This window comes from Mytilus edulis, chromosome 9 (genome assembly GCF_963676685.1).
Source record: "Mytilus edulis chromosome 9, xbMytEdul2.2, whole genome shotgun sequence".
NCBI lineage: Eukaryota > Metazoa > Mollusca > Bivalvia > Mytilida > Mytilidae > Mytilus > Mytilus edulis.
Genome location: NC_092352.1, coordinates 20,537,305 through 20,549,519, shown reverse-complemented (window position 1 = coordinate 20,549,519; position 12,215 = coordinate 20,537,305). Strand labels below are relative to the sequence as shown.

Below are 12,215 nucleotides of genomic sequence, written 5' to 3'. Positions count from 1 at the left end.
TTGAAAAAGTACAACGCTTAAGATAGAGCAATATGATTTCACTGTAATCGCTGCTGAATATACATGCAGTATTCTTGAATATATATCAGTATTCTGCGAATACAAAAATGTTCCATTAAGTCACGTAAAGTAAATGATATATTGAAAGTTGTCTTTGCAAAAACATATCGGTTATGAGATAAAAGAAATTTATCTTTACTAAATGATAAGCTATAGATTTTTTTATTGCAGTGTAATATCAAATTGACATTTTGAATCAATGGGTTTTTGTAACAAGAAAGGGAAATATAATATTTTAAAAGAAATAAAAAAGTCTGTGGAAAAATAATTGCAACATTTGCTGCCCATGGTTATGTCAGATTGCATGTTCGCAAATTTGAAAGCACCTCGGAACAATTTGTTTAATACACAATTAAATTTCTAGTGGGAGATTAAGAACCACGTAATAACGAATTCCATTCTTTATAATAAATTAAGAATTGTAATGACAAAGATGGATTTAATAAATTTAGCTAGGTTCCCTAATTGGTCGTGTCATCAACCGAACCCGAACAATACCATAGATAAAACAATTTCGCCTCTCAATTATTCCTTTTAATTGCCAAGAATGAACGAATGAACAAAAAATGTAATATTCTAATAGCATAAAAATGAACTGGACTTTATAATCAATATTCCAGTATTCTTAATGGTGGTTACATTCCGATTGATAGGTATTCAAGTATGTCAATATTTTTTTCTGAGTGGAAATTGCTGTCTCAGAAACTACTCGTTACGTGTTATATCAAAATTGTATTCTACAAGTATCCCTGACCATGCTTTTATTTTCTTTTTTATATGTTATGATGGATATTGCACAGCTACGTAAATCTGTGCGACGTTTGCCATTTTATACATAATTGGTTCCTGTCTCATTATAAAATCTTTCACATCTTTACATATAGTCCATAAATGAATTACATCCGTGTCAACACGACAAATACTGTTTAGAAAGCATTGATTACAGCACATTTTAGAAATACAAGAATGTATTGTCATAATAATTTACATAAATATCAGTTTGCAATCAAATTATTTCTATGTGACCGACACTGCTAATGAATAAAAATCATTTCTCTAAGGGATGAATATTTTTTTCAGGTTCGTCAATATTCCATTTGTAAACAATAACTCAAAAGTGAGCTACAGCAACCGACTGTATCTTAAATCTGCATATGTGTGAAGTTTCATTTTAGCAATAATGAATTTTAAAAAAGATAATAATAATTACAATCAGTGGGTATAAAAAGAACTTTACAATGGTTACCTTTTCAATTTACTATTTGTTTTGAATGACCCAGTAGAAAGTAAATATAAGTGTCAACGCCATTAAGCGATCGGTTTTTGTTAAGTGCAATTGCTGTTGTACATTTTTTTGCTTCGTTTGCTAATATTGAAGAATGATAAATGCAATTCAATCTCAGCATATTGTGTATATCCATTATAGCACTTGCACATAACCTTACAAGTATGCACATGCTTTACTCGTCATGATTGATTTTTTTTCTAAAGTTTTTGTTTGGCTTCATAATTTTTTTTTATCTGAGCGTCCCTGATGAGTATTATTCAGACCAAATGCGCGTCTGTCGTACTAGATTATGTTATTTACATCCTCTGCATTGTTTTATATTGTCGATTTTCCACTCTTTTGTCTGTTTGTCTTGCTCTCACATTGTTGTCAATATAATGATATTGTATGCGACTGTCATAAAAGTGAGAAGTTAAGCTAGCTATAAAACCAGGTTTAATCCACCATTTTTACATTAGAAAACTTATGTACCAAATCAGGAATATAACAGTTGTTTTCCATTCGTTAGATCGTATTTGAGCTTTTGATTTTGATATCTTAAAAGATCTTATGAAGGACTTTCCGTTTTATATTTTCCTGAGAGTTCGGTAAAATTGGTTATTTTACCTTTTGTTTACCTAACCCTGATATTCTATGTTAAGATACATGTCTTGTATGTACATAAAATCCTATTATTTGTTCTTTTCTTCTATATAATCAATCTTTTACACATTATTCTATATTCGTACCACTGTATCTTGTTATTCCGTATTCCTTTGGTTGATTTTTTTTAAACCTTGATTGGTCTTTTCTAAACAGATTTACAACTATTGAACATTAATAAACTACTGTTGCCTTATGATCTTATCTCCCCTTGGTTCAGTTTTACTTCGACCGATGTGTAACAGCCTGATCAATGTAGAGGTAGTTTAATTTAACAAATTTTTCTATGATTCCTGTATATAACCTTAGTATTCATATGAAGTATAGTTGATACAGTTCAGCAGATCATTACACCTACGTAGTCTGACTTGTAAAGTGTTTTTTGACAAGAATGTTAAGATTAACGAAACAATAATCCACTTTTTCTTGACATAATCACATTTAGACAAAAAAAGACGGTCCGAATCATCACACAGACTGCCAATTTAGTCTTGATGAGAGATTAGAAACAGAAGAATTAATTCCATTGTTCGTAGCCTTGTGATAAAACAGATTGGGATTGCTTTAATTCTGTCTTTTATTTGCACTGGTAAAACTTATTGATAATGCTATCCTGTACTCCTATTTAACTGTTCTGTTTCACGTTTTGTTCATTTGATTGCATACGTTTATTTAGATTTCAATTCTTTGACACACGACGGTAACAATAGTCAGATTTTTGTGTATTTTCTTCCATTTCTAGAACACAATTCTCAAAATTTCTGCTGTACCTCATATGGTTGGAAATAGTTTTAAATTGTATCCATGTCGACATATTATCATCAAGATATACTTCACCTATTCAATAACCGTCATCAAACGAGTGGATACTAAAGGATTGTTTCTTTTTTTTTTATCAAAATATTACCAAGGATTTGTCAAGCACATGAAATTCAATAAAGAATAACTTGTTAAAATTAATTAATTGGAAGCAACAGTTGTTTACCGATTTTTAAATCTAATAAATCCATATTAGAATATAATTCAAAGACATGTGGGTTTTATCTAACAACAGACCATTGTTAATATATCTGAGGGCGAAATAAAGAGCTTGACAAGGTACTTCTTCATCTAATATTTTATACGGTTTAGATTTTTTTTTTGTCCATGGATTTATGAGTTTTGAACAGCGGTATACTACTGTTGCCTTTATTTAGAAAGAATTTTGCTACATATGAGTACACATACATATTGGTCAGAAGGGTTGCCCAGCAGGAACCTATATGATCCACGGTCAGATACTATGATACTATTGCCATATGACATAGAAAAAAAATAATACTTCGTTCATTTCTACTTACAATTTTGACAAAAAGTCCAGTTTGATTTGATGGACTTGTTGTGAAAAAATATATTTTATAACTTTTCTAAAATGTTCCAGTTTGAAATTTGCATGTTTAATGTAACACACAGTATTTCATTTTTTCAGTATGTTAAAAAAAAATACAAACTTTCAAACGGTAACAAATATTTTCTCTCGTTGTTTGCAATATGTTCCTTTATTAAGTTGGTCCTAAAAAAAAAGAAGCGGAGTTTGATGATATTTATGAGAAATTATACAAATATATGGAATAAAAAGTCATTGACATTTATTTTACAAGTAAAAATGCATTTCGATATAACAATTTTTCAGCATGACATTGTCGATTTTAAGAGATTGAAATTGGGGTCCATGTGATAATTTTCAGCTAGAAATAGAAACACAGTTTTAAAATGGTGGGGTTCGCATTTCCTCTTTTCGGCGCTTAACTACGTCGCAAATTGAAAATGAAAATTGAAAAAAATCGTCTAATGAACGTTATAAGATTTTATTTTGATTAATGTTTAATCTTGAAATATACTTGTTTACAATCATATATCTTTCTAAATAAAATAAAGTATACAAATTGTTCTTGTCATCGGATTTTATATTTAATTCTGCTTTATAGGGCAATATCTTCTTATCGTTTTACATTGATTCAAACAAAAGAAACTTACATTACAACGTCATTAAATCTACTAATCTACTTTTGGCACATTAAAACTAGCTCATAAATTGGAATCATCCTATGGGGAAAGATGTGGCCTTTTATTGTAATGACTCAATATTTCATAGTAATTGCACGATTATCGGTCTATACCCTTGTATCATTCTTTGTCTTTATTTGTTGGTTTTCCTTATTCGGAAACGTATATAAATAATTTCAATGTAGACATATATTTATAGAATATAAATTGTGAATAATAGATCTCTTTAAGATAAAATTATATAAAGTCATATAGAATAAACTCAAAAAAAATACCAGGCTGATGATTAAGTATTTACTTTAGGTGGCCCAAAATCATTTTGATATTTCATATTTCGATTGAGTAGACCCAAAAATGTATTCTGATTTCAGAATCTGAATTGACTTTTTATTTTGATTATGTGTGTTTGTGGTCTAGTGTAGTTTATACCTAGATATGCTTTGTTTTTCGTATGTGTATCGGGCTTTTGTATTTTATGTTTATGGTTGCTGTATCTATATGTCTTTAAAATAGTTTGCAAACCAAAACATTAAGTTTTCATTTATTTTATTAATAATATTGATTAAAATTGAAGATGAAAAAACTCTAAATGGGTGTCTTTTGTTAGATTTTGCATACAACATAAACAGTAAATGAATATTTAAAAAAAATCATCGGATTGATTAATTTTTTTTATTGGTATAAATATTGATTTTTGTATTTGTAAATTATAACCAAACTAAATATTATTGTTATACACATTTTCACTACGGTACTACAATTATTCAATACCTATATTTTGGCATCACACAAAGTCCTTTTTTTCTCTGACTGTTAATGGCGTCTTTAAATTAAATCCATATTTTGGATGGTTGATGTGTACTAAATGATAGTTTTATCTTATATACCTGATTTATTTATTGGTTTTAATTGGCTTTGAAACAGCTATCAGTAACTGCAAGTACTCTCAGATCTGTACTTTCTGTATGTTTTGATGTTAGGGATGAAGGATGGATACATATCCAGTAACGTCCGGTCTGTGTTTTTGTATGAAGTTTTTCTGCTTTGTATCGATCCGATGATATAACCCCTTTTCAACTGATTTTCATAGTTTGTTCTTATGTTGTGCAATAATGCCCATGTCCTTGGTGAGGGAGATGGTTTAGCGCTCACTAGGTTTGTTCCCTTCGTAAAACTGTCATGACAAGTATGACTTCGGAATATACAAATATTGTCAATGAAGAATTGTAATAAAGGCATGGAAAAAGACTTAGTGCTGACAAACATGTTAAACCCAGTCACATTCCTTATGTGACAGTCCCAAGTTTTTAGATAATAATGTAACTGACTTCGAAGTCTGTAAAATGAACCCTTTACTACAGTCTCAATTTAATAACATGTAACCAAAAAATATCTTATATTTAAATGAACGAAATGTGTTTTAAAATTAATTATATCGTTACTTCCTTCTTTTTTTTTTATCTGTTATTAATATTTGTCTTTTGGCTTGTTCTTGCATCTTTTCATTTTTTCCCCACTATCACATTTTTTGCTTATGAACCATACCTCTTTTTTTTTTGTTCGTTTTGTTTGATGTGTTTGACTTTCCGTTTTGAATTTTCCGCGGCGATCGGTTATTTCTTAAATATATCATATTTGTATTTGTTATGGTCAAAATTGTTTATGTTTGTATGATAATAAAAATATTGTTTCTTGATTTTGACCTACAATATTAAAAGATTACCTTCACCCAAGTTTTCCATTCATTTCCTTTGTTTTACACTTTTTTGTCATCATGTTTCGCTGTAACGGATGGTTTCAACTGGAGAACTCAGAGCAAGTTTTAGGCTTTCACTAAATATAGAGTATCAATGTGTGTGTGATAATTTTCTACGAAATTTTGGTTGGATAATAGTGATGTATGTCGTCAATAAGCGGTATATCGGATTGGGTGAGGGTTGGGTTTTTCTTTTTTCCTTTTTTAATCAAATTTTTGTTAATTGCCGGTTTATTTAAAACAAATAAGAAGCCACAGATTTACTGTGAAAATCTTAATTGATAAATTCTTACAACTGAGAATGGAAATGCGGAAAATGTCAAAGAAACAACAACCGGACCACGCAGATATCAGTTGAAATGTAACTCATAATCTTAATAGTTCTTTTCAACAAATTATTGTACTGTTTATATGATATTATGACTTTTTAAGTGATTTTGAACAAACTAATGACCCGATAGTAATAATATCAGCGGATATTACTTTTCTACATTGGCTAGAGGTATAGGGGGAGGGTTGAGATCTCACAAACATGTTTAACCCCGACGCATTTTTGTGCCTGTTCCAAGTCAGGAGCCTCTGGCCTTTGTTAGTCTTGTATTATTTTAATTTTAGTTTCTTAATTCAATTTTGAAATTAGTATACGTTCATTATCACTGAACTAGTATATATTTGTTTAGGGGCCAGCTGAAGGACGCCTCCGGGTGCGGGAATTTCTTGCTACATTGAAGACCTGTTGGTGACCTTCTGCTGTTGTTTTTGTTTTGTTTTTTTCTATGGTCGGGTCTTTGGCACATTCCCAATTTCTATTCTCAATTTTATATTTATTTTAAGAATATCACATATCGATCACGTGTTACGACTATCTTTCAATTCTTTTTTAAATGTACTCGTCATGTCTGTAAAAGTACATTCCTTAGTAAGCCGGTTATTTACCTTTTTTTAACTATTAATTCATTAATTAGTAAATCATTCAACTTTATTATCTTGTTTGAGTAGTTCTTAAAAAGAACATTTGGGGATATATTAGTCAAATCTCAAGCGAAAACTCTCTGTAATATCTTTAATCAACCCATTCTTGTCACGATCTATATATTTTAAAAACTCTATAATAAATATGAAATAGAATTCCCTTGGGTAATATTCTATTAGCGTTCCTTTATTAAAATATTTTCTTATAACAAAATGACTAATGGATGTCTTTATGTAGAAATAAATAAATTACAAGATTTCATAGCAATAATGTAAAATAACGTTCCTTGGAAAATTTAGACTTATATTGATGAACAAGACGTTTTCATCGTAGACTATCAGACAAAAAATGGTGGAGGGCGTGTTAACAACAAGACATTACATAACGCATTTGTTTAAAGATTGTAGTGGAGTACCACTACTAATAAATTAAAAACCTGAAATTAACTTTTTGCATTACATTATCATTGAATTGCAACTTTTACAGAAAAATACTTTATTAATCATCTTATGGTAAATGTAAATCTTACATACCTGATGAACAGAAATATGAAAAGGATAGTTTCGTTTTTCAATGCAGAAAGAACCTTTTTCTGAAAGCAGTATGAAGCTGTGTTTTATAGCAACATTTTGTCAAATAGCTTGTCGCGTTGTCAATTACTTAAGTATACATCATTAGCTTACCATTTTCAGATTTAAAGATTCGTGATGAATTTAACGTAACCTTTATTTATTTCTCTACTGACTGTATATATTATAGCATTGTGTACTACTGGCGAAAATACGAAGCTAACTAGGAGTTATTCAGAACTAATATGCAATAACATTGATAAGTAAGTGACAAAGACTATCACCTTTATAATTTAGTTGCTGGTGCAAATTAACACGAAACTTATTATATATTTAAATAAATAATCGAGCAGACTCAAAGAATGTGAAAAATAATTGTAAGAAAACTTTTATTGATTAAAAGTAAAGAACATAAATACATTGTTTGACTTCTTATTTTCTTTTTGCTTTTTTTATTATATCTCTTAATTGCTAAAAACAAATAAACTTGACTAGTAACATATCGATGACTTTACAATGAATTTGTGTACTGTATTGAAATTATTGAAGAATCGTTGTTCAAATCTCAGAAATCGATAAAAACATTTCGAGGCCTTTTATAACTGACTGTGCGGTATGGGTTTTGATCATGATCACTGCTGAAGCCCGTACAGCGACCTATAGTTGCTTAAATCTACGTAATTCGGACTCTAATTGACAGTTTTCTGGTTGGCTATCATACGACATCGCCTCATTTTAAATTTCAGCTTATAAGGCAACCATATTCTCAGAGAACAAAAAAATCAGACCATACAACTCCAACGGATTAGGTGTAAATACGCAATGATCTATCCGCTAAAAATAAGACATGTTCCTGTTCCGTAATGGGAAAAAAAATGTTATATCCTGGATATCAATGAATAGTTTAGTTATGTATTAAACTATTTAAGATAATAATTGAATTTTAATTTATTATGTTATACGGGGAATCAAATTCAATATGTAGAGACCGGTTGAGACGTCAATGGAAACACCCGTTTGTATATTTATATGTAATACATATATTGCTGTATATAAGTTCACCTATCATATGTTCCTATGAAATGTAGCAGCACTTATTAATTATAAATATAGAAAATCAATATTGAAGGTGAAGAAATACTCTGTTGGAAAAACCAGTATTACTGCATTATAGATTAATATGGAACTGAAGTGACAAGCTATTGTGACGTTTAATCCGTCTCCACTAATTGTAAGCAAATATAACTGAGTAATCAGTTTAAATAATTGGAGTCTGTTTTGTTTCCATTTGTCAGGGCAAAACCTTTGTTTCAAATCATGGCACTAGTTTTATATTGACCATGTTACCACTTTATTAGAATTGATTACTTGTAATATGTCGACATGTTCACGTAGTTATTGAAGTGTCTCGAGTTACGTTCATTACAGTCAGTTTGAGTTCCATAAAATGAAAATTACACTTTACAAATTTTGTGCATCCGACAAGCTTTCCCAAATTCTTCAGCAGGAACGCTTATACCTAGAGATTTGAAAGGCAGTGATAAATAAATTCGCAGAAACTTTAGGAGTTAAATGTCCTAAAAAATCTTCAAGAAATAGAAACACCTTCAAAATAAAAAGTTAGTGTTAGCTAGAATTATAACCTATATTTTTGTTAATGTTATACGAATACAGACATTTTGTGTGAGCATTTTTAATCAACAAATAAAAAAGTTGCACATAATGATAGACTAAGATGATTTTTGATTCAAATTGTTATCAGATTGTTTAAAGTATTACATTAAACACCCAACCAGTCGCGGTACAGCTAATGCATAAGATTGAGAACGGAAATGGAAATGCTTCAGCTGGCCCCGAAACAAAAATGTATACTAGTTCATTGACAATGGACGTCATACTAAACTTCTAAAAATATATATAAAAGAAACTAAAATTCAAAAATATGCAAGACTAACAAAGGCTCCTGATTTGGGACAGGCGCAAAAATGCGACGGACTTACACATGTATTTTTACATCTCATTCCTTGCCCTATACCTCAAGTCAATGTAGAAAAAACAAACACACAACAATACGCACATGCTTTTAACTATTTATTAGCATTATTACCAACTGTTCTTAATCGCTCGTCACTGAAAAGCCTTATGTAGATAAAACGCTCCTTGCTACAAAAATTATAAACCTGTTATCTTAGGCTAGTTTTTACATCCACTTCATTGATGCCTCTGCTATAGCAGTAGACGTTTTGTTCCCGAGGGTATCACTACCTCAGTAGTCAGCACATGTTTGCTGACATGAAAAATCAATGAGATGTTTATTTTCCTGAAAATTAACTGTTCATAAATTGTTGATTTTTTTTAAACATTAAGGTTTTTCTATCCCCAAATGAAAAATATATTAGCCTTATTTTCCTCAAGTTTTTGGATTTTTTTAATATTTTTTGCGCTCTTCATTTTCGTATTTGATATGACTTTCCAGCTGTTTACAGATGTAAATCTGACGAAAAAAAATATAAACCTAGTAAACTTGATATTTATTCGACCATTTATGGTGGGATTTTTCTTCCAGCGCCTCTGATGAGTTTCTTGAATACGACACGCTCGTCTGGCATTAAATCTACCACATAGATAAATATTCAATGCAAAATACGCAAATAAAGCAAATTTATCAAAACATAAAATGAGATACATACTTTTTGAAGAGATCTCAAATAGACTAAACTAACGCTTCATGCAAGTATAATTAGTAGAATTTTAATGGAATGGTTTCTAGAATGAATTGTGACTTTAAAGTTATGATTTAGTGACAATTAAAAATCTTTTGAACAAAGTTTTCCATATTATTTATTTCGTCGCATGATTGATTTGGGTCAGTTATTTCTAATTTACAACTCAAGTTTTTTGAAAAGAGTGATTTTAATGTTAACTAAAATTCACAGAATTATAACTCTTTATGTTATTAGAGAATAACTTACAGCATTATGTCATACTTCTGATAATAAGATGAACCAGTTTATGTTTCAATATACAACAACATTGTAACGTTTGACAGATTGTGACGCTTATCAAAAATCAATGGTAAGATATTTCAATGCCAAAATCAAAATACTTTCAAAACTATTCATACTAAGGATATTTTAAATAGTCGCTTTGGTTTCAGTTTCTATCACTGCAAAAATATGTTAAACATTCGAATTCATTCGATTTCAATGATTTTTTTTCTGAAAAATATACTTGCCGGTTTTGTTTTTGATACTTTTGACAAAAAAAGGTTGATGGGGAAGTTTTTATGTTAAATATTCACTTTCAATTATGTTTTAACAACTTTTTAGAATTGACTTGGAGAGTTGTCAGTTATTACTTCAAAAGATTAACGATATGAGTAAACGTCATTTATTTATATTCATTCTCTCTTTCGGTGACAAAAAATTTCAAAGAAGTTGTTTGTTTCAAAACAAAGTAATTGAGATAGAAAAAGACAATCAAGTTGATTTTTCTTCAAACATTGTTTTTAATAAATGTTCCTGTTCTTACTTTTTCTGTTGATAACAACATAATATATAACCATTACAAAAAATCATTGACCAATTAGACATTTACACAATGAAATGTTCACGACAAACAATATTCAAATAAATGATAAAAAAAAATAAACAATAAAGATTTACAAAAATATATAAATGTGTTTACTTACATTACATCTATTGTCCCAACTGAATCTTGCCAACATATATAAGTTCCTCCAAAAATAGTCAACGCTCTGTGTTCATTAAATTGTCAATTTGTTACTTTTTTTTCTTCCTCTGCTGTTCATATGACTGTTATAATAACAAATTAACCTTATTGCTGGTATCCACTATCTGAAGCAGGGAACTAGATCAAGGGATGTTATAACATGTAAATAAGGTGGAATCGATCGGCATGGAAACAATACAAATCACACGTGACAACATTCTAGGAGACATTTAAATATCCGTTGCAGCTTTTGATTATCAATAAAAGTCATTTTCTTAGCTCTCTGAGATTTTTTTCTATTAAAGTATATATTAAATTTTTATTAGGTTAGGGCAACAAAATTTATATTGTTTAATAAATAGGAGGAATCCAATTTTGAAATACAGCAATACTTGAAATGCATTTGAGCACAATTTTGATATTTCGAAGATTTTAATTCCTGATAATTATTATTTTGTTATTTTCGATTCATGATTTGTGAAGATTTTCATCCAAGTTAAGTGTGTAAACCTGGTATAATATGCTGACGGTAAGATCTTATATAAAAATTTCAATCCTGGTATCTATGATGAGTGTATTATGAACGAAATATTAAAAATATAAATGTTTCCTATTTAACTGAACATTTCCAATCTGAAGCACCTTTTCTTGCTAATATCTATTATATACTCTTAGTTTAATTTGGAAAGCATTGAAAACGTTAGCAAAACAAAATTGTTGGCAGATATCAAATAAAATATTCCCCGTTTTAAATTTCTGAAAACTCCATTCACTGATAGAGCAGTTACTAAAACACAATGCGTATTATATTTGTAATTTTGACCCCATTTGTCATGGTAAATAATATGATTAAGACCATTCAAATAAAAAAAATAAACGAATAAAAAAGGAGATGCACAAAACCAAATGTTTTAAAACTTATCTTTATTTTTGCGTTGTTTTATTTGAGCAGCTATAAATACAAATTATAGAAATATAAACGCTCAAACAAACAGACAAACGGGCATAATAATTACTGTACATACTTAATTTTGTAGTAGTGATATAATGGATTCTTGAGGAAACAGGATGGAATTTTTGTTTTGACAATTGAAATAGTTATCAAAGGTACCATTGAGGATCCAAAATTCCAAAAAGTTGTGCAAAATA

General features: G+C 29.5%; 1 protein-coding gene across 1 annotated transcript in view; it reads right to left on the bottom strand.

Annotated features, from left to right (window-relative positions):
- LOC139487787 (uncharacterized) overlaps positions 1 to 11,193 on the bottom strand; it is a 36,098-nt gene extending 24,905 nt beyond the window's left edge. The window contains exon 1 of the mRNA XM_071272879.1: positions 11,026 to 11,193. The gene's annotated coding sequence lies outside the window, so the exon portion shown is untranslated. The remainder of the gene's footprint in view (positions 1 to 11,025) is intronic.
- Between the last annotated feature and the right edge of the window lie 1,022 nt (positions 11,194 to 12,215).